This window comes from Colobus angolensis, unplaced genomic scaffold (genome assembly GCF_000951035.1).
Source record: "Colobus angolensis palliatus isolate OR3802 unplaced genomic scaffold, Cang.pa_1.0 Scaffold97, whole genome shotgun sequence".
NCBI classification, from domain to species: domain Eukaryota; kingdom Metazoa; phylum Chordata; class Mammalia; order Primates; family Cercopithecidae; genus Colobus; species Colobus angolensis.
The window spans coordinates 5,794,722-5,819,178 of record NW_012123709.1 but is presented as its reverse complement, the minus strand read 5'-3'; the positions used below and the strand labels follow the sequence as shown (position 1 = coordinate 5,819,178).

At 36.0% G+C, this 24,457-nt stretch overlaps 1 pseudogene; it reads right to left on the bottom strand.

The window, feature by feature from the left end:
• Positions 1-23,409, bottom strand: part of LOC105505035 — a 144,243-nt pseudogene extending 120,834 nt beyond the window's left edge.
• Positions 23,410-24,457: the final 1,048 nt, after the last annotated feature.

The window sequence follows — 24,457 nt, the reverse complement described above, 5'->3', positions numbered from 1 at the left end:
GTACTGCAGTTGGAGAATATTCAACTTAGAAACTACTAATTGTGCTTTCAAAGTTTAATTTGTGTTACGAGTATTTTCTTAGTTAAAAAAGAAACAAAAGAGAACATGGATTAATAATATATTGAAATAATGCCACCACATAGGCTTAGTTTAATGTGTCATAAGATGGAATTAAAGAACAAAGTGCTATCTAATCAAGTATTTAGATAGAACCATGCAGGTTTCTGGCATTAAATTTTATATTCTTACTCTCATAAGCACAAATACGAGATACCAGATATCAGCCATATTAAGTCAGCATTACACTTCTTATGGAAAAATAATTATTTCATTTTGTAAAGTTGACATCTAGGTCCATATATATGGTCAAAAAGTAAGAAGCACCAAACTGAATTTTGGTGAAGTTTTTCAGATAGGAATAATTTAGTATAGTTAAAAAGTTACAAGTATAGGCCATGAAACCTTTTAAAGGAATTTGCCTTATTGTAACCACATGTTAGAAAACCTCAAGTGTTATTGGTAACCAGGTATCTATTATTTATATGTATCCTAATAGTAATCTGACCATGATTTTGATATCCTTTTTGTGGACCTGTAAACCAGTGTGATCTGATTAGTTTAGATCATCAGCAGTAAGAATAATTGCTTTAATTCAACATACAATCTGGAAGTTACTTAGTTACTCAATATTCTTAAGACTGGGGCTTTTACATGCTGCTTTCTATGACACCTTTAATGTATTCTGTTAATAAACACTATTTTTGTTCTTAGTGCATAAAGTTGATAGACAAGCAGCTCATCTCCATTACATAATCTGGTGACTTGTTGAAGGAACTTTTTATCCTGTACATCATGACTGATACTGTTTTACTTGGGCTGGAATGCATATACACAGGTATTGTTTTGCTTAGGTATTGGGTTTTCCTATACAATTTTACTTGATGGTAATCTTTACATAAAATCTCTCCCAGTTTCCTTATTTAAAAATTCAGCATTAAAAGAATGATCATTAAGCAGTAAATGAAGTCTTGCTGTCAGGACAGTATAGCAAGAAATATTTCCTGCTTACAAAATCACTTGTTCAGGAGTAGTTGTCTTCCTTATTACTGGGCAACATTTTATTAAGTCATTTCGTTATGCATCCTGCCTTAATTAGCTATGCAAATAGTACACCACCTTCAGGAGCAAACGCTACTGAAACCCAGCCACACTTGGGGAGCCAATTCCCAGATCTACAATTTAGTAATGAGATTATTTTGGGCAAAGCTTTCATGTTTCTGTGGCTCTGTTTCTCTTCTTGGAAATTTGGGAATAGACTACGGTGCCTATCCAATTCTGTCACTTAATTCCTATTTTGCATTATAATTATTTATAAACTAATTTTATTTGCCTTACCAGTATAAATTACTTCAAGGCAGCAGCTAATGTAGTATCTTGCAAATGACCAATAATCTTTGGATGGATGATTTATAAAGCAAATATTTTCAGTAAATATTTGTATGTTTAATGCTCAAGGAAAACAGCAGTATTGGATTTTAATTCAGTATAGTGATAAAAGCTCTGAAGAATAAACATTTTTAGTTCTTAAGCTCCTTGAAGGCAGAAGCTATATACAGATGTCAAATTTTTATGCTCAGGTAAGGATGGAATGTACCAAAAGATATTTAATTAAGGCCTTTGAGCCAATCTAAAATGAGAATAATTCATAATATAATCAGAATTTTTAAAATTCCAAACTAGTTCTTACTATGGCATTTTGCCCCCTTTCCACTTTTTCCTTTCCTCTGGGAACTGGAAGAGTCCCGTGAATGACCTCTTTAAATGCTGGGCTTTCTCTATAGCACGTTAGTATAAAATCTTTTTCTCCCTCTGAAAACTGGAGGGAGCTTCCTGAATGATTGATTGGTGAGGTGTCCCCTGGACACTCTGGTGCAAACACCATGCAACCACTGATTGATGTGCTCGCTCTTTCACGAACACATTCATTTTCTCTTTTCTAACACACAATTTATTCATCCCATGATGCATTTATGCATCCATTATCACTGTCTTTCAATTTTTAAGCAGGTGAAAAGAGGAAAAGTTAATGCTTATAAGGTGGTAAGGCAAGCCTATCTTAAGTAAAAGCAGTGATCTTCCCATATATCCAGAAGAGTATTTTTTCAAGAGTTTCTTTTACTCTGATTAATTACAATTTTTAAACAATTTTGGATTGCGAAAGAAGAAAACTTAGGATGGGGGAGTGAAGTTAGAGAGAGTTGTGCTGAGTTATACATTACTAATAATACCAGGGCTGAACTGGGGATAAGGAGACTAAAATTCTAAGTAAGTTCCTATGAGCCTATGAGCTTGGTAAGTCAATTAAACTTTTTGGAATTCGATTTTCTTATTTGTAAAATGTGGGGATTTAACTAGATGGCTTTGAAGGCTCCTTCCAGCTACAATGTTTTATGATCTTGTAACTACCACTGACAGGTAGAAACATCATGAAAGAATCTGACACTCATGAAAAATTTAGACGAAAGTCATTACACTTTTGGGGGAGGCTACTCATGCTACATATTGTTAGTGTGATTTAAATATGAACCACATGCCCACTCAGGAAAAAAATATGAACAATTTATAAAAGAATCTATCAACCATGTCATTCATGATTCTATGAAATCAGAAACAATTCTCTAATACACATATAGTTTAGGGGCAAACATTACTCTTATAAATATTTCTGGGTCATTGTTTAAATTGTGAGAAAAACTAGAAATTTAGTTTATATTGGTTAGCTTGGGGATTTAGAAAAGAGGGAAAGCATTATCTAAGACAAGGGAAGGTTGATTTCATTTTCCAAGAAGACTTATTTCCCTCTGATGTATCACGTCAATGAACTGTAGAACAGCTCCCTCAAATCAAACAAATCAACACGTTAACTTTTCACAAAATTAAGCATTTGAAAATCTCTTAACTCAAGAGCATCCCACAACAAAATAATTTACCATGTTACCTATAAGACATGAAAATTAGTGAAGAAGGCTTAAGGAATATGATACAGGGTGTTCTCAAGAAAACGCTGAGTCAGGCCTCTGGCCCAAGCCTGCACGTATACATCCCAACGGCCTGAAGTAACTGAAGAATGACAAAAGAAGTGAAAATGGCCAGTTCCTGCCTTAACTGATAACATTACCTTGTGAAATTCCTTCTCCTGGCTCAGAAGGTCCCCCACTGAGCACCTTGTGACCCCCACCCCTGCCCGCCAGAGAACAACCCCTTTGCAATTTTCCATTACCTACCCAAATCCTATAAAACAGCCCCACCCCTATCTCCCCTTCGCTGACTCTCTGTTCGGACTCAGCCCGCCTGCACCCAGGCGATTAAAAAGCTTTATTGCTCACACAAAGCCTGTTTGGTGGTCTCCTCACACGGACGCGCGTGAAAGTAAGTTTCATTAGCAAGTTAAAACAAACTCATGAACAGTTATTTCTTCATTCATTAATTCAAATAATACTTGCTGAGCACTTAATTGTCAGACACTGCTTCAAACAATCTTTTGTTAATTTTGTTTTTCCACATATTCTTATGGAGGAGGACATATATCCAAATGATAATTTGGATATTTAGTTAGTCCCCATCTCCCCATTTCCTTTCGCCATTAGTGTCTCCCTTCAAATAGTATTTGTCTTCAAAGCTCTGCCTGCCTTTTAGTGAGCAATGGGATTAGTGCCAGACTGCAGTAAGCAATTTGTTCATCCTCGGAGAGCACATTTGCACGACCCCATGAGACAGGCATTTACATGATTTTATTCGTTCACCTGTGTTGAACATTAAGGGGGTAAACTTTCAGTCCCAGGATTTCACTTTAAAACTCCAATTGATGTTAATGAGAATTGGTAATGAGCCCCTTCTTCTTAATTAGTGGCACCATACCTGTGACTGTAGGAGGCATGGCTCAGACGTGGGGAGCTTAACGAGGTGATAACAAGGAGAAAATGTTTAAGCCTGGATTCTGGCCTGGTCCATACTTTACTATGCAAACATACTTTAGGAGCTGATGCTTTAAAGTAATTTATTATCTAGATTTTATGGCGGTGTAGACCTTCCATGAGAACAATTCATCTTTTCTACAAAAGTGCTCCAGTTCCATAGAAAAGGAGCGAGGCAGAAGAAGCTAAATCAAAGGAGCAAGAATGTGATCATGTAGATTTTCTCTCCTTGTTCGTATAGAGCAACTTTTATGTTAAAACAAACTATCTCTTGCTGATTCCATTTGCCTCAATTAAGGAACACCACAGCTGATAAAGCTCATTCCACACCACGGAGCAAAATTCTTTCGCAAGGTAAATTGAACCTCCTAGTATCATCATTCAGGATATTACAGCGATGATTTAAAGAAATAAGGGTCGGACTTTTATAGCATCTTTCTTTGAATATCGTATGATCATCATGGCACATTGGTAAAAACACAAGTTTTGATCTTATATAGTCTATCTACTTGAGCTGCTTCTCTTACTGCCACAGCACATGATGTAATCCAGGAAGAATAAAATGATCACAGAATAATAAAATTTCACTGTACCTAGCAAAGGACATAAAAGTTGGATTATTGATTTTGTTTGACTGATGTGCTGTAATTTCATATGCCAACAGAGTGGAGCACAAATCCTGGCCTGCCAGTTTTCATTACTGGAACTCACTTTCTTGCCACCAAGTAACTTCAACCGAGTCACAAGATAAATCTGGATTTCTTTACTTACTGAAAGTGTATGTCTTTAGCCCCACGTAATTAATAGGAACTTCAGGACTAGAGAAGACCTGCTTTCAGTTGGGAGAAAGAGGGGAAACACTTCAATGGGGACTTTTTACTATTTCTTTAGTTTGCGGTTATCCATATACTCAAAGATAAAGTAACATGCATACAATTTATAAATGTTTATTGTATCTCTTTGTTCCCTTGAAATACTGTTTTTGCTTCTTTCAACTAGTTTCACTGTGCTGATTTTAAAAATAGTGAAAATAAATTAAAAACTATGCACCATCAAAATAAGAAAGAAAAATCAGGTGAAAGGTCAAAGCAACTAGGTTTTGTTGCTAAATACACCATTTTGCTTCTGCTGTCATATATTATAGCGCCAAGCCTGGAACCCTGATTAACTGTCTAACAATTAAATTTTACTAATTTAAAGAGGGAAATGTGTGGCTAACAGTATAAATCAATGGCAAATAGTGCAAAGGGCATTAACAATGTCAGTTTGTAAGTGATGCAATCTTTATGTACTAAAAAAATTGGAAGTCCCTGTGTAACTAACTAAAGGTATATGCTTTTGTTGAGGCTCAGAAAATGACTCTCTAAAGTGAAAGCCTCAAAGCAGCCTCAGAAGTGGTTTCTGTCCTTCTCTTGCCCTCCTCTTTCTTACTTCTCATTCTCCCCTGAGGCAAGCCATAGAAACTAGAATCCCTTTTCTCCAAGTGGGGTCACAGAAACCAGAACCCCTTTTCTCAAAGCCACCCATAAACCTAAAATTACTACTCTAACTTTCCCCCACCTTTCTAAGAACTGGTCATAAAGCAATTATTTAACCTACTTTGTTTGACTGTAGGTTATAAGATCTCCATTCCAGTGTGGGTCCTGCGCCATACCCAGAAGGAATGCATGCTCAGAGAAGACAAGAAGAATCTGAACACACAGGCCTTGCTGGGTCCCATTCTCCATAACCTCAGTCTATTACTGTTAGATCATACCTTTTATTGTCCAATGACATCTCTGCACGCTCTTCTTGCTTCATCAGATCTAAAGCACCCATGCATAAAATCAGATTGCTTTCTCTCTGTCTTTGGGTCAATCAAGGCTCCCATGTCATGTAAAACTTTGATTAAATAAATGTTATGTTTTTGTCAGTCTGTCTTTATTATAGGGGTGTCAGCCACGACCTTTATGATGGAGAGGACAGGTTATCAACTATCTCTCTGTCCCCGCACTATACAAACCTTGACAATCTCTGACATACTTAAATGGTAAGAGTTTTATAAAATAAATAATATATGCCAATGAGATTAGAATTTTACCCAATCTAGAGGAGCTACGGAAATCATTTCCAGTAATGATTATATAATTAAAGGGCAAGTAATACTTAAAGTTTCATGCATTGCAGTTTTTCTTGCTGTAATAACATCTCTAATAAAAATATGTTTAAAGTATCAGCATAACAATGAATAAACATGGAGAGACGGCAGGACTAGAGGAAACCGCAGAATTATATGACAGATTTCCAGACCTTCGGAATGTTTTACAATTACTTGGAGAAAAAGTAGGCTGTATAAAAACACATGCTAATATTGCAGCTGGATACATTAGGAAAGCACTCCTTTCACTGAACAACAAGATAGCTACATACTTTCAGGGACTAAAGTTCCTGATTTGGCCCTGGAGAAAGCATCCTCCTGTGAACCTTATCTATTCCTGTAGATAAAATTCCTCTAACACCTGAAGAAATCCTGGCATATTACAGAAAAGTAGGAAAGGCTTGAGATTAGACAAAAATACTTAGATTGAAAAAGCTACATATTTAAATAAAAACAAGTTTGGGATGGAGAGAATGTGGTTACATTTCCTTTTCAAATCATAAAGTCCTTTTCTAAAAATAAAAAGAAGTATTAGAGATACTTAAGGAGACAGATGGTATAAATCTGTGTTCCTGGGGGTAACACAGGCATGAATACATTATTTTATGTAAAATTCTTTATGGTGGAATGAGTAATTATTACAACTTTTAAGACCTTCCACAGTCTTTATATTGGTTATTTTTTACTCCTTGTCTCTCTGCAGGTGAGATTTATAATCTGGGTATTGCTTAAATAGAGTAGGTAGTAGAAAATAATATGCCACTCCAATTTGGGAGTTGAAGAACTTTAAAAATAGCATATTAGTTCTGAATATGAAGCTGATAATGTCTTTTTTGTTACCACCTAAGTCTGTGTGATATGTTAGAGAATGGAAAACTGACAGAACATAAAGGTAAATTAAAATACTTATAAGCACAGCATGAAGTAGCAGGAAGAACAGTTAACCAACTTCTGACAAAATTATGTAAGATATAACCTAATGGCTTAACATCTCCAGATGACTAGAGCTTCCTGTGTCTTCAAAGAGAAGGCCATGCCAATAAGGAGTCCCACAACAGAGAAGAGAGGCTGATATTTAAAAGATGATTTAAAATGTCCCTGCCACAATGGGTGGTGCTGTCAGAGAAACTGGCATTTAATAACATCAAACCAAGAGTTTGGGTTTATTTTTCCATTAATATTCATGTAACATGGCAGTTCAAATATATATTGCAGGCCAATACAGCTCAAGATTTTGAAGATAGAGGAAACATGCAGAAAGTTCTTACATGATATTTTATAACTAATATTGTTGAATATTTTTGAATTTCTATTTTCAGAATAAAATCAGAGTAATGTTTTTTTTCAAGTATTATATACCCAAACCATTCATTAAGTACCTACTATGCATCAATTCTGGGTGGATTGGAAAATATGAAGACAAACAAGATCCAGGACTAAAAAATTCAAAATGGGAAAGGAGAAGGAGAGAGAAGGAAGACATATAAAATAATAAATATAATATTAGAAGTGCTTTAGCAGAGCAATGTATAAAGCTTTGTGAGTATGCAGAAAGGAAGCAATTTTTCACTATGATTCTAACATTATATATGGCATTTACATTTATTTTTTAAACATATATTCCCATATACTTCCAGTAAGTTACTTACTGAGTTAGTCACTTTTGATTTGTGTTACCAATAGTTTCTGAGTCATGCCAAGCAATCTACACATATGTTCAATTAGTCTCCCTTGGGAAGAAGGTCATTGTTATAAAACTGCTGGCAGGCTATAGACACATGGATCAGTTTCTTTTTGAAAAATGCAGTGTCTCTATTTATAAAACTAAGTTGAATCACTGTTTATACAATCTCCCAAACTTGACATGCCAGTCCTGTCCTTGGTTTCTGCATTTTTCTTTCTTTCTTTCTTAAAATTTTTAAGTAATTTCAATTTTTATTTTAGATTCAGGGGATACAAGTGCAGGTTTGTTACACGTGTATATTTTCTGTTTCCCCTCCTGCAGCTAATTGGCTATGGATTCTCATCAGTTCTACATCAGAAATGTCTCTCAATATATGCCCTCTCCATTCCCAAAGCCACTGCCTCACTTCATAATCCCACTGTTTTCCTGCCTCCTTTTCTCTCATTTCTCCAACCCGAGCTGTCAAGCTTTTTTCCTAAAAAACAGGGCTGATCATGTCATTCTCATGCACAACAATTATCTGCTCACTTTGTGGTCTACAGGATAAAACTCAAACTTCTGGGCTCGGACATAAGGTCCTTCACACTTTGGCTCCAATCTACCACACCCCTACCCTGTGCCACATCCCCTTGCCACATCCAAGATCTTATACTTAGTTTCATATCACAGGTATGCTAATATCTTCCCACTTTGCTTTGTAACTTATTAACTGATGTGTCTGCTTCCTCTCTTATGTCCTGTTGTACTGACTCTTACAATCTCAAACTCTAACCTAATACCTTGTGTATAGTTTACTACACTGTATATTTAGTAAATGCAAAGTGAATGAAACAATAGCACTGACCTCACTCATTCAATGATAACAGTAACCATGTTACTATGCATAAATAATAACAGGCTAGGCGTGGTGGCTTGTGCCTGCAATCCTTGTACTTTGGGAGGCCATGGCAGGTTTATCACCTGAGGTCAGGGGTTCAACACGAGCCTGGCCAACATGGTGAAACCCAGTCTCTACTAAAAATACAAAAATTAGCTAGGCGTGGTAGTGGGGGGCTTGTAATTCCAGCTTCTGGAGAGGCTGAGGCAGGAGGTAGAGGTTGCAGTGAGCCAAGCTCATGCCACTGCACTCCAGCCTGGGTAACAAGAACCAGAGTCCATCTCAAAATCAATCAATTAATCAATCAATAGCAAATACTTATGTAATACAATATGATAGACATTATTTAAGTGCTTTACCTATATTAGCTTGTTTAAGCCTCATGTCAATAGATACTATTATTATACCCACTTATAGATGAGAAAATTGAAGCATAGAGAAATTCCCTAAATTTCCATGAAAGATAGTAGCTGGTTTTAAGAGAAACAAGCCTATAAACAAAAAAAGAAAGAAACAAAGATTTTGTGTTTAAATTATTTTGGAAATCCCGGGTTGAGCAGAGCTAAACAAGTGTCATTGCTGCAGGACTTCTCAGAGTCATTAAACAAACATTGTGACAATGTGAACTGCCATTAAGGGCGTATTTGCCCTGATTCTCTAGCTACAGAGGCTTTTGGTGGCCAAGCATCTTGTGGGACTAGTGATCTGTGAAACATACCTTGAGAAGCACTGCTGGAGGGTTATATAAGGTGACACAGAAAAACCTGTTATCAATTAACACTTGTGTGCCTCCTTCTTTTCCTCTCCTCTCCCCATCCGGAAATAGGTCATAAGGTCTATGGTCTTGCCTGAGGGCAGGCGGTGAATAAATAAACTGTCTAAGACAGTAGTTAATTTTCTTTCTCTTATCTCTCTTTCTGATTTATAGACATTTTGGTTACACATTAAAAATACATACTCTACAATTTTTTTACTGGTATTAAGTACAGTTCTTAAACTGTAATATAAAGGTTTTGATGTTATAGTTAGAAAACTTCAACTTTCTTTATCCAGTTGAGAAATGTACATTAGAGCTGTACCAACATTCAAATGAGCTTCTAGGTGTTTTTAAAGATAGCAAGCAGGATATAAACAGGGTTAGTAATAAAGAGACTTGGGTCTGCACCAACTATCTCTGACGCCTCACTATTTGCCTCAGTTTCTTTATCTGCATATTGAAGGCATTTGAATATTAATCTCTCAAGTACCATCTAATTTTAAAATTCAAAAACATGCAAATTGCTCTTCCAGATTCACTGAAGCATAGAACAGAAAAATATTAATTAAATATCTAAACTACATTGGTGAGATTTTTTTCCCATTATAAAGAAACTTCTGCCAATGAAATTAAATATAAATAGTAGGTTGTGGAAAGCATCATCAAGTGAAGTGAAGAATGGGGGGAAGGAATAAAATTTTTACTGCTTCCTTGGTATAGACAATTTTTTTCGGCTAAAGCAATGGCAGATTCTTATATTCTGGTGCACAGGAACTATATGAATAAAACATGCCTGTGCAAATGAACTCAGAACCTTATTCCAAAGCACCATTCGGGAATAATACATTTAATGTCTCATCAACTTCCCCAGAAAAGTGAGAGTAAACCTGTGCATACAGACAAAACAACCATAACAAAAACCAAGGTAGAAATAAATCTGCTATGGGGAACAGATTTGATCGACATTTGAAGGTTTCAAAACTCTAAGTAATACGCTAGTCACTTAAAAATATTCCCACATTTCTGCTTTCTCCCATCACTCTATGCCTTAAGATTCATCTGTCAATTTTGACGCATCTTTTTAAGTACCCCTTCAAGCCTAAAACTCCAGACCACAGAAAAGCCCTCTTTGCTTTGAAACTATCTGATCAATCCATAGATCATTTACCTGCAAGGATTATTTGGTGAAGCTAAAGCAGCACATCAACCAGCAGCATCTGAGGGCTGAGGCGGCAGAACGTCAACAACAAATTGTCATTGGCATTCCATTTATGAACCTTCAAACGGCATCAGATCTTTTCCATGGGAAACCAGATCAGGTCAGACTAGAGCTGAATATTTCTTAACAAGCTAACCATCAAAAGAATTTACGTTTTGAATAAAAAGCCTATCATTTGTTGATTTGAATATCAAAGGGATCCACTGCAAACTCCCAGTCTAGAAAAACCTCCCTAAGCTACACTAGACAGGTGTTTAATAATCTATTATTAAGGCACTATTTTAGGTTACTCAGAATTATAAAAAATAGCTGTAACTGTGAAGCTGCAAATGGGACTGCACAAAGAAATGAATGCTATTAACATACTATTAACAATTCAAAAGAATGAGTTGACATACCAATCAAACTTGTTAATTGACTGTCAATGGCCTGTCCCTGAATATACAACATGACTGCATTATAGATTTCAAATGCTGACAGGAAGACAGTTCCATTTGCATTAACTTCATAAACTGATCAACAACCAAACTGCCACATACATTTATAATGGGAAGCTGAATCATTTCAATATTCATGGAGCTCTGTAATTGTAAATTAGGTACTGGCAAACAATACAATACTGTACATACTCTAAAATATCTGAAATTTCATTGACCTACTTTCATTCTGGTTTCAAAATACAACAAAAAAGTTTCATCTTGAAGTGATCATTACATTAATTTGTGGTTTGTGCCTTAAGCAAAATTTGTTTGCACCTCAATTTGCAACTACGGTTTACAGTTGCACTTTGGAAGCATCACTGGTCCAGAAAATACGAGGTAAAAAAGGTAGTGGTTGTTAAAAGGTAAAAAAGTGAGCTTGCCTTACTTGGGGTTTTTGAAAACAGAGAAATATGAAACAAGGCAGTATTGCACTTCCTCAGGTGACATCTGAAGATCCATTATGACAACATATTTAGCAAATAATCATTAACATAATGAAAAGAAGGTTATAAAGTTATCCTGCACTGGAGACTTCTTAAATCCCCTCAAATAGACCTGCTGTTCTGAAATTAGGCTTTAAAATCTTCAATCATCCATTGGTTTGAGAATCAGTAGAATAAAAGAGAAGATAAATGAGGGTTGAAGACTATTTCTAACCAAAGTCTCATGATAAGTGGTCTGAAATTCAGTGGTTACCAGCATGGAGATATTCCATTCCAATGGTTCTATGACGTCTTCAAGAATGAACACGGAGGGTTTTTCCTTTTCTTCAAAAAGCTGTTTCCTCCCAGAGTTAAATGTTACTTTAGTTTCAGATGTTTTTCTTTGATCATTAGCTAGGCATCACCCCTCCAGCCACTAGAAGTTGCTCAAACTTTGTGTATTAATTCTGGAATATTCTAATACGTTGCCACAATTTTGGATGCACCAGTTTACTCATAGAGTCTTTAGTGAAGGTGGTCTTGAAATTTTTTTTGACTTTGCAAATTACTGCATGCTGTTAAATAACAAAATGAGGTTATTTGTTGGAAGGGAGCAGTTACTCCTAAATAATGAATATGATCCTCAGAAGATTATTCATTCTATCTATTAGGATTGGTTTTTTTTCTTTCATCTTTGTCCAACTAAGCAGTGATATATACTCCATAATAGTAACACACACATAATATATGCACACATATGCACAATTTATGCATATATAAAACTGACTTATAATTATAAAAAAAGTACAGTATATAATACACATATTTGTTTGAATATATATACACACCTATATAACATATATATCTTTAATAAACTTAATTTTAGATTTACAGAAAAGTTGCAAGGATAGTACAAAGTTCCTGTATAACCTGAATCCAGTTTCTCTAATTGTTAACATCTTATATTAGCATGGTATATTTGTCATAACTAGTGAGCCAATATTTACAAATTTTAATATTAGCTAAAGCATGTATTTAATTCAGATTTCCTTCACTTTTACTTAATGCTCTTTCACTGTTGCAAGATCTTGGCCAATTACCATATTATTTATAGTCATATGCCTCCTTAGGCTCCTTTGATGGTGACTGTTTCTGAATTTCCTGGTTTTGAGGACCTTGACAGTTTTGTAGTACTAGTCAATACTTTCTAGATTGCTCTTTGATTTGGGTTTTCTAATGTTTTTCTCATGGTTAAACCACAGTTACAGATTTTTGGAAGGAAGACCACAAAGTGCCATCCACACAAGTGATATATTTTTATCTTTGAATGTTCTCAATGTATTCAATGTACTAAAATATAATACTTTTTTCTGTTTAGAAATAAAGGGCAAGTTATGTAAATCATCAGCAACAATCTGCAAAAGAGGCTGTGTGTATATAATGGAAAGTGCTTCATTGCTAATTAGCAGTGTTGTAGATGTCAAGATCTGTGTTCACTCTGGGATTTAGCCATGTCTGGGCATGTCCACAGGACTGTAGGGTGGGTCCACGAGGGATCCATTTACAAGAGATGAGGTCAAGAGCAGGAGACGGAAATGGAAGAACACACATCCTGACCTAAAGGGAAAGAGTGATGTTTACTGGTTTAGTTCAGGGTCAATGAGCAAGCATATCTGGTATGTGTGTAAGTGTGTGCATAGGAGGAATACGGGGGTTTGTAATGGTTTTGACTTTATCACTCCTGAATTTTAGGGCAAGAAATATGCAAAGAGAACATAAGGAAGACTAAAAAGAGTCTGTTGGTAAACATTAGCTGCACTGATGACAGCTATTTGAGGACTGATAAGAATGGGGTGATTTGATAGTGACAGGGGAGTGCGGGTGACTGGGAAAAGAATGGTACCATTAGCATAAAATATAGTGCCATCAATACTGGGCATTATAAGTGTCAGTAGTGACATGGGTAGGCATCACCATGAAAAGATGACGTTAGCATAGCATACCAGGAAAGGAGGAGAAAAATAGTAGAAGCTCCATAAATAGGCAAGAGTACTAGTTTTTTGTGTTTATGTAAGTTACTTCTTAGGAACATGTAACATCTTTGGGAAAAATTTATGTGGCTGGAGTGTTCTTAGGGAGGGTAAAAAGTCTAGTTAGAGAAATACCACATCTGGCAGTTGCTTGCCTATAGGCTTGAACACAGGTTAGAGACAAAAGGAAGTCACTTACATTCTCTGAGTTTCCATACTCATGACTGAGAGATCCGCACTTCTTCAAAAGGTTGCTGATTCGAGTGACAGCAATGCTACTCAAAAAGCATAAAAATAAAAAATAATAATACGTTGTTGAGGGATTTGGTAGAGGTGGTAGTGACTTGGAAAGTATAACAACTTCTTAAGTAGACTTGAAGGGTTATATGTAACTCAGATTCAAGAAATGGGGATTTTTTGTAGAGGTACAAGGTGCTGTAGGAGAAAAAATCTTAGAAATGCCTTATGAGTACTGGAACTAAAGTTTTATTCTGGATTGAAGGCAATTAAAAGAACCTCAGCAGCAGTGGTTCAAGAATTCCATGCTAGCACTCAAACAATATTATTTTCTTGGTCTCAGCTTTGTGTGTGTGTGCGTGTGTGTGTACATGCATTTTCTTACTTCTTTTATCATTACAATGCATAGCAAGTAATTCAGCAGGAAAACTTTACCTTGATTGAGTGGTGGTACTCTTAAACAATTTGAATAGTATTATCCTTAGAACATAAATGTAAGCAATCAAGGGACTTTATCAGTGGCTACTTAATCCACCATTCCATACAACTTCTCAACCTGTTTGAGTCTGGTTTCTCATGGACTTTAGCTTTCTTGTGGAACATCATGGTCCTTCTTATTTATGACATCTTCTATCCACTCTTTTTACCATAGCAGCCCAATAACGGACCAACTCTTATTTTTTTGGGCAAGATGTTATTCTTGTTTTTAGTCTGCGCCAAGACACTTGATAAAGCCATTGAATTATTAATGAAAAGATTGTCCTTTGGCCTTACTTGGGCAAAAGACCACTAATCGTATGAGAGGTAGGGGTGGGGTCGTATTACAGCACAAGGAATAGCCTAGAATTGTTTTTCACTAAAAGGAGAAGGATGGGACAGTTTCTCTTAGAAGAGAAAAAATGAACATGCAAGTCTCCAGGATAGTCAAAAGTAATGTAAGACATGAAAAGAGGACATTTTCACTGTGACACTAGTCGGCTTACAAATTCTAAACCAATGCTTTCAAATTTGCTCCTCAGAAAATCATAGAATTTTGGAGTTGGAAAGGATATTAGAAATAATCTCATCTAAATCTTTCATAAGTGAGGGAACTAAAGTCTGGGTTAAATACTAGCTATAGGTTAGAAAGCTCTTTAGCAACAGAGTTAGGCTTAGAGCTTAATGTCCTTTCTTCTATAAGCTGTCTCAGCAAGCTTAGGGATGAGTTAAGGTAGCAATAAACCTTTATCAAAATAGAAACTCAATTTTCTTTGAAACATGTTCACTTTCTTTTGGCCAATACTTGAACATTTATCCTTTATAAAGTTTCCTAAGGACTCCATTGTTTTCACTAGTTGAAAACATGCTTTCTTTCATTTCCTCAATTCTTTCTCCTTCCCTTACATATTTACTTTACTGCCTCTAGAACTCCATATGTGTCTTCTCCTTAAGATTCCTACTATGGGCCAGGAGCGGTGGCTCACACCTGTAATCCCAGCACTTTGGGTGGCCAAGGTGGGCGGATCATGAGGTCGAGTTCAAGACCAGCCTGGCCAACCTGGTGAAACCGCATCTCTACTAAAAATACAAAAATTAGCTAGATGTGGTGGCAGGCACATGTAATCCCAGCTACTCGGGAGGCTGAGGCAGAGAACTGCTTGAACCCAGAAGGTGAAGGTTGCAGTGGGCCGAGATTGCGCCACTGGACTCCAGCCTGGGGCACAGAGCAAGACTCCATCTCAAAAAAAAAAAAAAAAGATTCCTACTATGTGATCATCCCTTCCTTGCTTTCCCTTCTCGAATTTTATTAAGGGTGTTCTAATCATATATCTGGAAAGGCAAGCATACGCCAATACTTCTTACCACACTTTTCTTGAAACCTTGTGGGGTAACATAAAGAAGAGAAGAAATGGCTTAATTATGAATTATTCAAAGTGGAGATTTTGCTGTAAGTATGACTATGCAAGTACACTATACTTCCTATGGGGAGCAGCTGTTCTAATGCAAACCTAATCATGTAAAAAAGTATACATTCCTGTTATTACTAACAGTATTCATTGTAAGTAATATAAAATAGATAATAAGATTTCAATTAGAAAGCACAGCTTCTATATAAAATAGATAATAAGATTTCAATTAGAAAGCACAGCTTCTAATTGATGTTGATCAGCTTCTGGAACATGTTCTACATCTCCTTTTTATATTTGAAATAGTGATGATACTGACAATTTCAAACAAGTTAACTGAGATATAGAAATATGTGATGTTGCAACGTTTACTACACAGAATGCAGTGAAGGACCTCAAAGTAAGCTCCTCCCCACCTTCGTCTCCAAAATAAAGCCACTGAGCAGCCAATATAAGTCCTAAAACAACTGCATGCTTGAGCTCTCATACAATCTTAGTTTCTCAGTTGCTTCCTGCAAACTTATTTTACTTTAGTTATGGTCACACAAAGCTTCTTGTCTGGATTTTCTGCCTGTACTATGTTGAACATGACAAATTGAAAAGAAGCAGAGAGGGAGTCACTAGACTCAGCTCATAAATGATACCAAGAAGGGAAAGCAAGCCAAATGGTAGCCAGGGAGGAGACATAAGACCTACATAAAGCAAGTACAAATGCTCAGAAATCCAAGCTGGAAAAAACAGTCCAATTAACCCCAATAATCTTTGGGAGAATTACTATTTTAGAGTAAATAATCAATATTCACGCCACCACACATCTTTAAGAACAAATACAATCTTCAGAAGATTCTCTTTCTTTTTTGAGACGGAGTCTTGCTCTATCACCCAGGCTGGAATGTAGTAGTGCAATCTCGGTTCACTGCAACCTCCGCCTCTGGGTTTAAGCAATTCACTGCCTCAGGCTCCCACGTAGCTGGGATTACAGGCACCCGCCACCATGCCCGGCTAATTTTTGTATTTTTAGTAGAGACAAGGTTTCACCATGTTGGCCAGGCTGGTCTTGAACTCCTGACCTTATGATCCACCCACCTCAGCCTCCCAAAGTGCTGGGATTACAGGTGTGAGCCACCGCGCCTGGCTAGGAGATTCTTTTTAAAATCCAGGATAAAGTGAAATATATTTTAGAAGAATTTTATTTAAAATATTTAAATAATATTAAATTAAATAATTTATTATTTAATAATAAAGTAATATGAAGTTTAATATTATCTAATAATATTAAACTTAAGTAATCTGAAGACTTCATTTATAAAAAATGTTTTTCCTGTAAATTTGGGATAAATGAAGTGATTTTATGCAGTGATTCCACAACTCACTTCGGCTCTATTAAAAATTCAGACATAAATTTTCATTTATTTTACCTACTTTTTTTTTTTTTTTTACCTCCTTCCCTATCTCAAGAGGAAAGTTCCTTCACAATTGTGTTATCTTCTGGTCTTATTTTTAGCCTCTGACCTCAGGCAATTCATTTCAGAAAGCCTCTCAATTCCTTCAAAGTATCCTTTTCTTTGTTTCCGGATGTACTGGGCCTAAGGACATCAATATGATCTGTCTAGGATTCTGGAAAAATTGTCACTTAGTGATATTCATTAATTTTTCTTGAAGAACTCTAAGTCTTTCCATTTATTTTATATATTCTTCATCACATTTTAACACCTACACATTCTTATAGTTATTCATGTCTTGACTATTGATTTACAAAAGGAAATTCCCGGAAGTCAAAACCCACAATCTATTATATCAGTTCTTGTTGGAATTTATTTCTGCATACCTCAGTCCTTCTTGCTCCATTTCCTTCCCGGATGATTAACTTTTTTCTTTAATGAGATGCCCCAAATACATTCCTTATGCAGTTTCACCAGCCTTTTATAGAGACACTTGATCCTTCCTGATGCAGTACAGCAATACAGCGTGCCTCTGAGCACAGTGCCATAATCACACCACTTCTTTGCTGTCATGCAGAACTGGAAACGTTCAGCTGATCTGAAATCCAGTATTACCTAGAGGTCTTTGTTAGGGTTAAGGGTTTTTGTTTCTGTTATTGTTACTTTCTTCTTCCTTCTCTTGAAGATCTTTTTTCTGTGCTTTTTAGTTCAGGTTGAATTTAACTCTTGACTTCTCAAAATTATTTGGCATAAACTTTACATATATGGTAGAAGTACTTAGGTTAACCAATGTTGATGTCTCATGATGAAGTAGGAATACAAATCTATAAAGTCAGTTTTAAATAAAAGGCTGGACATTGTGTCTCATGCCTGTAATCCCAACACTTTGGGAGGCAGAGGCGGGATGATCGCTTGAGCCCAGGAGTTTGAGACCAGCCTGGGCAATATAGTGGGACCTCGTCTCTACCAAAAATTTAAAAGTTATTTGGGTGTGGTGGCATACGCTTGTAGTCTCAGCTACCTGAGAGGCCAAGGTGGAAGGCTGGCTTGAGCCCAGGAGGTCGAGGCTTCAGTAAGCCCTGATCTCACCACTGTACTCCAGACTGGGCAACACAGCAAGACTCTCTCTTAAAAAAAAAAATGAAACTCTTCCTATGAATTACAAAAAAGAATGGAAATTTTAAGTTAGCGTGGTCCAAAACATAGATTAAAATAGTTTCACCTGAAGCTACAGTAGTAAACAGAAGTAACTGTATGATGAAACATAGCATCTATATTTCAAAGGTGACAGGGGTGAAGACATACAAAAAAGGGTCCTCATGACAACCACTGTGTATGGTCCTCGTACTTTTCTGTGTTTACTACTTTGGGAGTTCTGTGCAATACAACCAATGAATGTGTTAGAAAGACTACTTAGAACTCAAGATTTTATGAGTCTATTAGTTTATTTACAGTTATACTTTTTTTCTCTATTTCATTAAGGATTTAAATTACATTTATTACATGGCAGCCTCTAGAGCCCTTCCAGATTTCTTATTTAAAAAGTGATATCACAATTTTTCATGAAATCTCCAAAGAGCTTAAAAAATAAGATAAACACACTTCATAAAAATTTCTAATTAATTCTAATAATGACTCAGAATACATTTAATTCATACTTAACTAATTTGCCATAAGTATTTAAAAAATGTTTTCTACGTGATTTTTTAAAAAAAGATATCTTAATGAATAGCCATTTAGGTAAGATCTTCTTTAGTTCTCAATTGTATAAACATCTCTTTATTTCTTGTTGGATTTTGTGGAGAGATCTTTACCAAAGTAATTTCTAGGAGTCAGCTGCTACATACTCTAAAGCTTACATGTCTCAAAGTAGAAAACTAAAGTGAGAGAATCATGCAGAATTTTGCCCTTACATATAATTAGAAAATTAAATAAACTCAAATAATGAATAGCCTATAAAATATTTAAGTCTGAAGGAATTATAATTTGATGTGGATAATTACATGCTGAAAGTAAGATCTCTGCTTGACACCATGAAGAAAAAAGATACATGAAAAGTTTCTAATGAAGAGAAACCTCTCAATGGATTTTAACTTATTACTTGTGACAACTAAGGAAGGTATTTTAATCATTAGTTTATCATAGAGCTACCACTAATAATACTCTCTTTACATATCACCTTTCTTCCAGAGGTCTCAGACATTTTATAAACATCTCATTAAACTTCACAACCCTCCAGTGAGACTGTATACGGAGAAATACACAGATATTAAATTAACTCCAGAAGATTCTTCCATATTTTCTCTGAATTCATAAGAGGATAATGCCAAAAAATACTTTAAATGGAATATAACAGGAAAATATTTTAACATAATTAATCTTTTTTTTTTGAGACAGGGTCTCACTCTCTTGCCTAGGCTAGAGAGCAGTGGCAGGATCATAGCTCACTGCAGTCTAGTCCTGGACTCAAGCGATCCTCCTGCCTCAGCCTCCCAAGCAGCTGGGACTACAGGCATCTACCACCTCACTTGTCTAAATTTTTATTTTTATTTTTTGTAGAGACAGAGTCTCACTATGTTGCCAAGGATGATCTCAAACTCCTGGGCTCAAGTGATCCTCCCACCTTGGCCTCCCAAATTGTTGGGATTACTGGCATGAGCTATTTTGCCTGGCCTCACAGTTTATAATTGTTAAAGGGCCTTTTTTCTAGTTCATGCTGACTTCACACAGAAAATTCACTCATATGGAATTAAGCCTCTTTTTTTTTTTATTCAAGGATTAAAAAAAGGGACACAAGTATTGTAAAAAGTACTTCTTAGTTGCCCCCACTCCAGAGCAAGGAGGAATGAGCACAACCTATCTTGGATGCTTTATTAAAACAAATAATAAAGTTTTGTTTGTTTTCTTTAGTACTATCTGCTTATTAGGAATTAGATTCCATTTGACATTTATTTCATCTAAATTTTTCTTTTTTCTACTTGAGGCAGTAACAAGAGGCAATGCTACTCTTCCTCTTCATTATTTTCAAAGCTTTTCTCAAAATAGCATTTATAGTCTCTACCCTGGCTTTATCCAACACTTTAATATCCCTTCTATATTATCCCATGGCCATGCATAAACCATGATGAACTTTTTCTTTTTCTGATTCTTAGATTTCTCTTCCTTTTTTTTTTTTTTTTTTTGAGACGGAGTTTCACTCTTTGTTGCCCAGGCTGGTGTGCAATGGTGCGATCTCAGCTCACTGCAACCTCCGCCTCCCGGGTTCAAGTGATTCTCCTGCCTCAGTCTCCCGAGTAGCTGTGATTACAGGCATGTGCCACCATGCCTGGCTATTTTTGTATTTTTAGTAGAGATGGGGTCTCTCCACGTTGGTCAGGCTGGTCTCGAACTCCGGACCTCAGGTGATCCACCTGCCTTGGCCTCCCAAAGCGCTGGGATTACAGGCGTGAACCACTGCGCCCGGTCTAAGACCTCTCTTTTGAAAATACTAGTCTACAAGTACTCTTTGAAAAACAAAAAGGCTTACTATCTTTAATTTTAACTGAAGTTAGTAAGGAAATTCCTTAAGTAGCTATTTTATCTCCCAATCATGTTGGTGAATTTACCTTGAGATTCAGTGGGTGGGAGCCCAGCAGCAGTCAGGTGGAATGGCCTTTAAATAAAGTACCGGTTTGGCACAACAAAGCATACCACACATGTTCATTTGTACATTCATTCATTCAACACACATTTACTGAGCTAGGTACTGGGAATACAGAGACAAATATGACATAGGACTATAATTGAATTCTCAATGTCAATATTGTGTGCAAGATGTTCTGAGAGAAGAAAGGTAGAGTGCCTAACCCTTTTGGGGGTGAAGGAAGACGTCATTGATGAGACATTTGGCTTCCATAGGCAGATTATGAGCGTAACATGAAAAGCAGGGTTTGGAGAGTCTTGTGGAACATTCAGAAGGAACTGACTGAAAGTACCTTACACTCTGATGTTCATAATAATTACTGAGAGAAACATTTATGTCATTCTAGATTGGGCCATGCTGTCTATAGTCCATACAGTGAAAAATGATCCATCTAGAAAAATAACCACACAAGCTAGTGGTCAGAAAACCCAAAATAACAGTACTGTGGTTTTACTATAAACATAGTAAAATAACTTCAAATCAAATCTAGAATATAATAAGAATCAAATAAGGTATTCAATCTTAAAATGCTTTGAAAAAAAAAAGCACAGTATAAATATAAGAAACCATTATTATGAAAAAGAAGTAAACTTTCAGCCCAGTCACAAAAAGCCAAAATACTTCCTTCTGATAACCCCTAAATTACATTTTTCAGAATGTCTTTTTTTCTTCAAGGCATCCACAATATTCCACATGATGTCTAAGTGTAGCCAGACTGAACTGACATTCTTTAGGCATTTCTTCAAAGAAAGGAATAAGATTTGACAGATTCCTTTGCACAGGGGGAAAAGGCATAGAAGGACAAGGTCTGGTGTGAATCTTAACATTGCTCTCTCCATCTGCAACAGAGTCCTCCTCTGCTACACTGTAATGATAGCTTCTGAAGGTGTTAGCACCCAGCAAGACATTTCTCTGTCTTTAAAAAAAATTTCATAGCTTTCACTTTGGGATTTGAAACTAATCTATTGTGTTTAAACACACACACACTAATCCCCATAATATTTTACAGTTTAGTTTAGAAATAGAAATTTTCACCACTTGACAGGTAAAATATGAAACCAATGCAAAAAACACATTTTAAGAAGTAAATTTACAAGTTAAAAGAAAGTCTTTCTTTTATATTGCTATCAAATGATAGTCACGGCACAGCGGTATTGTAAAGTAACATTGTAGTGCCACTGACTCAATGTAAAAACACACCTAAATTGTTTTGTTGATATTGAAGTGTGCAGACGGCTACTTCTACAAACAATTCAGTTTAGTTTGGACTGGTTGAATCTGAATACAGGTTCTCCAGGACACATGTTCCTACATGTGTCCTTTACAAAATGTTCTTTTACAAAAAAGGTATTTTTGTAAAAGTATGTGTAATCTAAAAACATATAGGCCAAAAGTAATTTTTACCTAAGAAGTAATCAGAAGGGACTTAATTATATCATTCCCAGGGCACAGGCTGCTATTCAGTAATGCTTGGTATTGTAACAGCAAACTTACAGGAGTAGCCAATGGAGATGCTTATCATGTACTGTGAACCGTGACATTCCAAATATGATGCTTATCAGTCTACCAAAGTTTGAAGTAGACAGCATGTGAAAGAGGCAATCATATATGGCATATATAAACAGGAGGGCTATTATAGCAGGGGGGAAAGGAAAGCATGATCAGGTTAAGTATTCAATTAGCTTAATTGGCTTTTATTGGCTTTGTAGGTAGGCTAATAAAAAGTCAGCCAAAATACATAATATATGGCTACAGATTGTTAATCTCTGGCAAATCAGGGACTAAACTTTCAATTTATTTTAGTTCTGAAACTGGTTAGAGTTTGCACTGTCAAGCAACTAACATAAATTTAACATTGAAGCAGTCAGAATCCGTTCTGATTGGCCAGTACTAGTTCCATAATGCCTGTTAAGTATTTTGAATATTACTCCTGGTTGGTATCAAATATCTAAAGGAGGCAGAACAGGCTACATCCTTCCATTATGATTTTAACAGTACCACATAGACATAACTTAAGAATCAAAAGGTAATTATTTAATTAATCAGCCAATAATCAGTAATAATTGTTTTCTATTGTCTTTGTAGCTCCGTGTTTCTACAATACAATAGGTACTATGCTAGGAGCTTTACCTGAAGGAAAAAAAAGACATGGTTCATGGATTCAAGGAGTTCACATACATATATACTATAATATATAATATTAATGCAGAAATAAAATGATTAGTGGACAATGAAGTGCAAAACTGAGTAAAATAATAATAAAAATCATAGAAATTTGGAGGCATTTATAATCACTGTGGCAGCTATAGTAGAGTTCAATGAAGAGGCCGGTCATAAACTGGTCTTGAAAGAATGTAAGGATTTGGATACATGAAGGATACGATAAAGAAAATATATAATCCAAGAAGTGGAAATGTGCATGGACAGTATAAAGTGCAGTAAAAAACAAATAAAACTGACAGCAATGAAAAATAAGGCTACCAAGGGCTTGCTTCCAAAGAGCCTTGTAAACTGTTGTGAGTGGGCAGGGAGGAGCTGCTCATCAGACTGGGTGAGATGCCTTGATCTGGACTGCGCCATTTTTACTTATGTGTGCCAAAAGGTCACACACGAGGATGAATGCTCTTTGCTTCTTCTTTTCTATCACTGAAACTAGATCTGCAGCAGAACTGAAGCCTTCTTGGTTCAGCTAGCTCTTCTCTGCTGCTGATGCTATTTTTTCACCCATCAGGCAAAGGGATATGCTTTCTTCAAGGCACGCCCTTATTCCTACTTCCTTACTGCCTCTTGGTCTGTCTCTGTCTATCTTCCCCAATCCGGGAAATTCTAATTATCTCACGCTTGATGATTTGTTTGTGGCAATATCTGGCTTTTGCCAGATGGAGAAGCTATATTTAGGCCTAAACTTCTAATTGTTCATCAGTTTTCTAGAATAGTCTGATGGTTTCAGACACCCTGTTAATGTTACACATAACCCATCTTCATTCATTTGCCATCACTTTTTGTGTATTTCTCTCCCTTGGGAGCCTCATGAGATTTATATAGAGGAAGGTATGAGGACTCTTGGGTTTCTCAGTCCAGTGCTCAAATAGGCTCCTAGTGCTACCAATATAATCTAATGGAAGCAAAGTAAACTGTCTGAATTTGGTGTATAGTATATAAAAGAAAACTGCAGAAGTTTGAGCAAGAGTGTATCATTAATAAAATAAAATGGTGTAGCCATATTTGCAGCAAGAATTAGGAAGGTGGAAAATTGAACCTAGGTAGAACAGACAGTCAACTGCAGTAGTGCAGACATAAGTTTGTAAGAACAGCAATGGTAGGAATGAAGGTGAAAATATAGGTCTGAGAGATATTATTAAGGAAAGAATGGGTGACATATTCAATGCAGAGATGATGACAAAATATTCAAAAGTGACTTGAGGTCTCCTATTTTGGGAGCCTGTAAGATTTGTGAGTTTGCAGCTATAAAAAAAAAAAAATGGGAAAGAGGAGTTTTTTTCTTCTGCTGCTTAAAAAAATTTTTTTTAAGGGAAAGTAGAAAAAACTTAGTGAAGGTGAGGTGGTTACAGTATATCTTCTAATATTATATATTTTTGAAAACATAAGATTAAAAGGAAGTCAAACA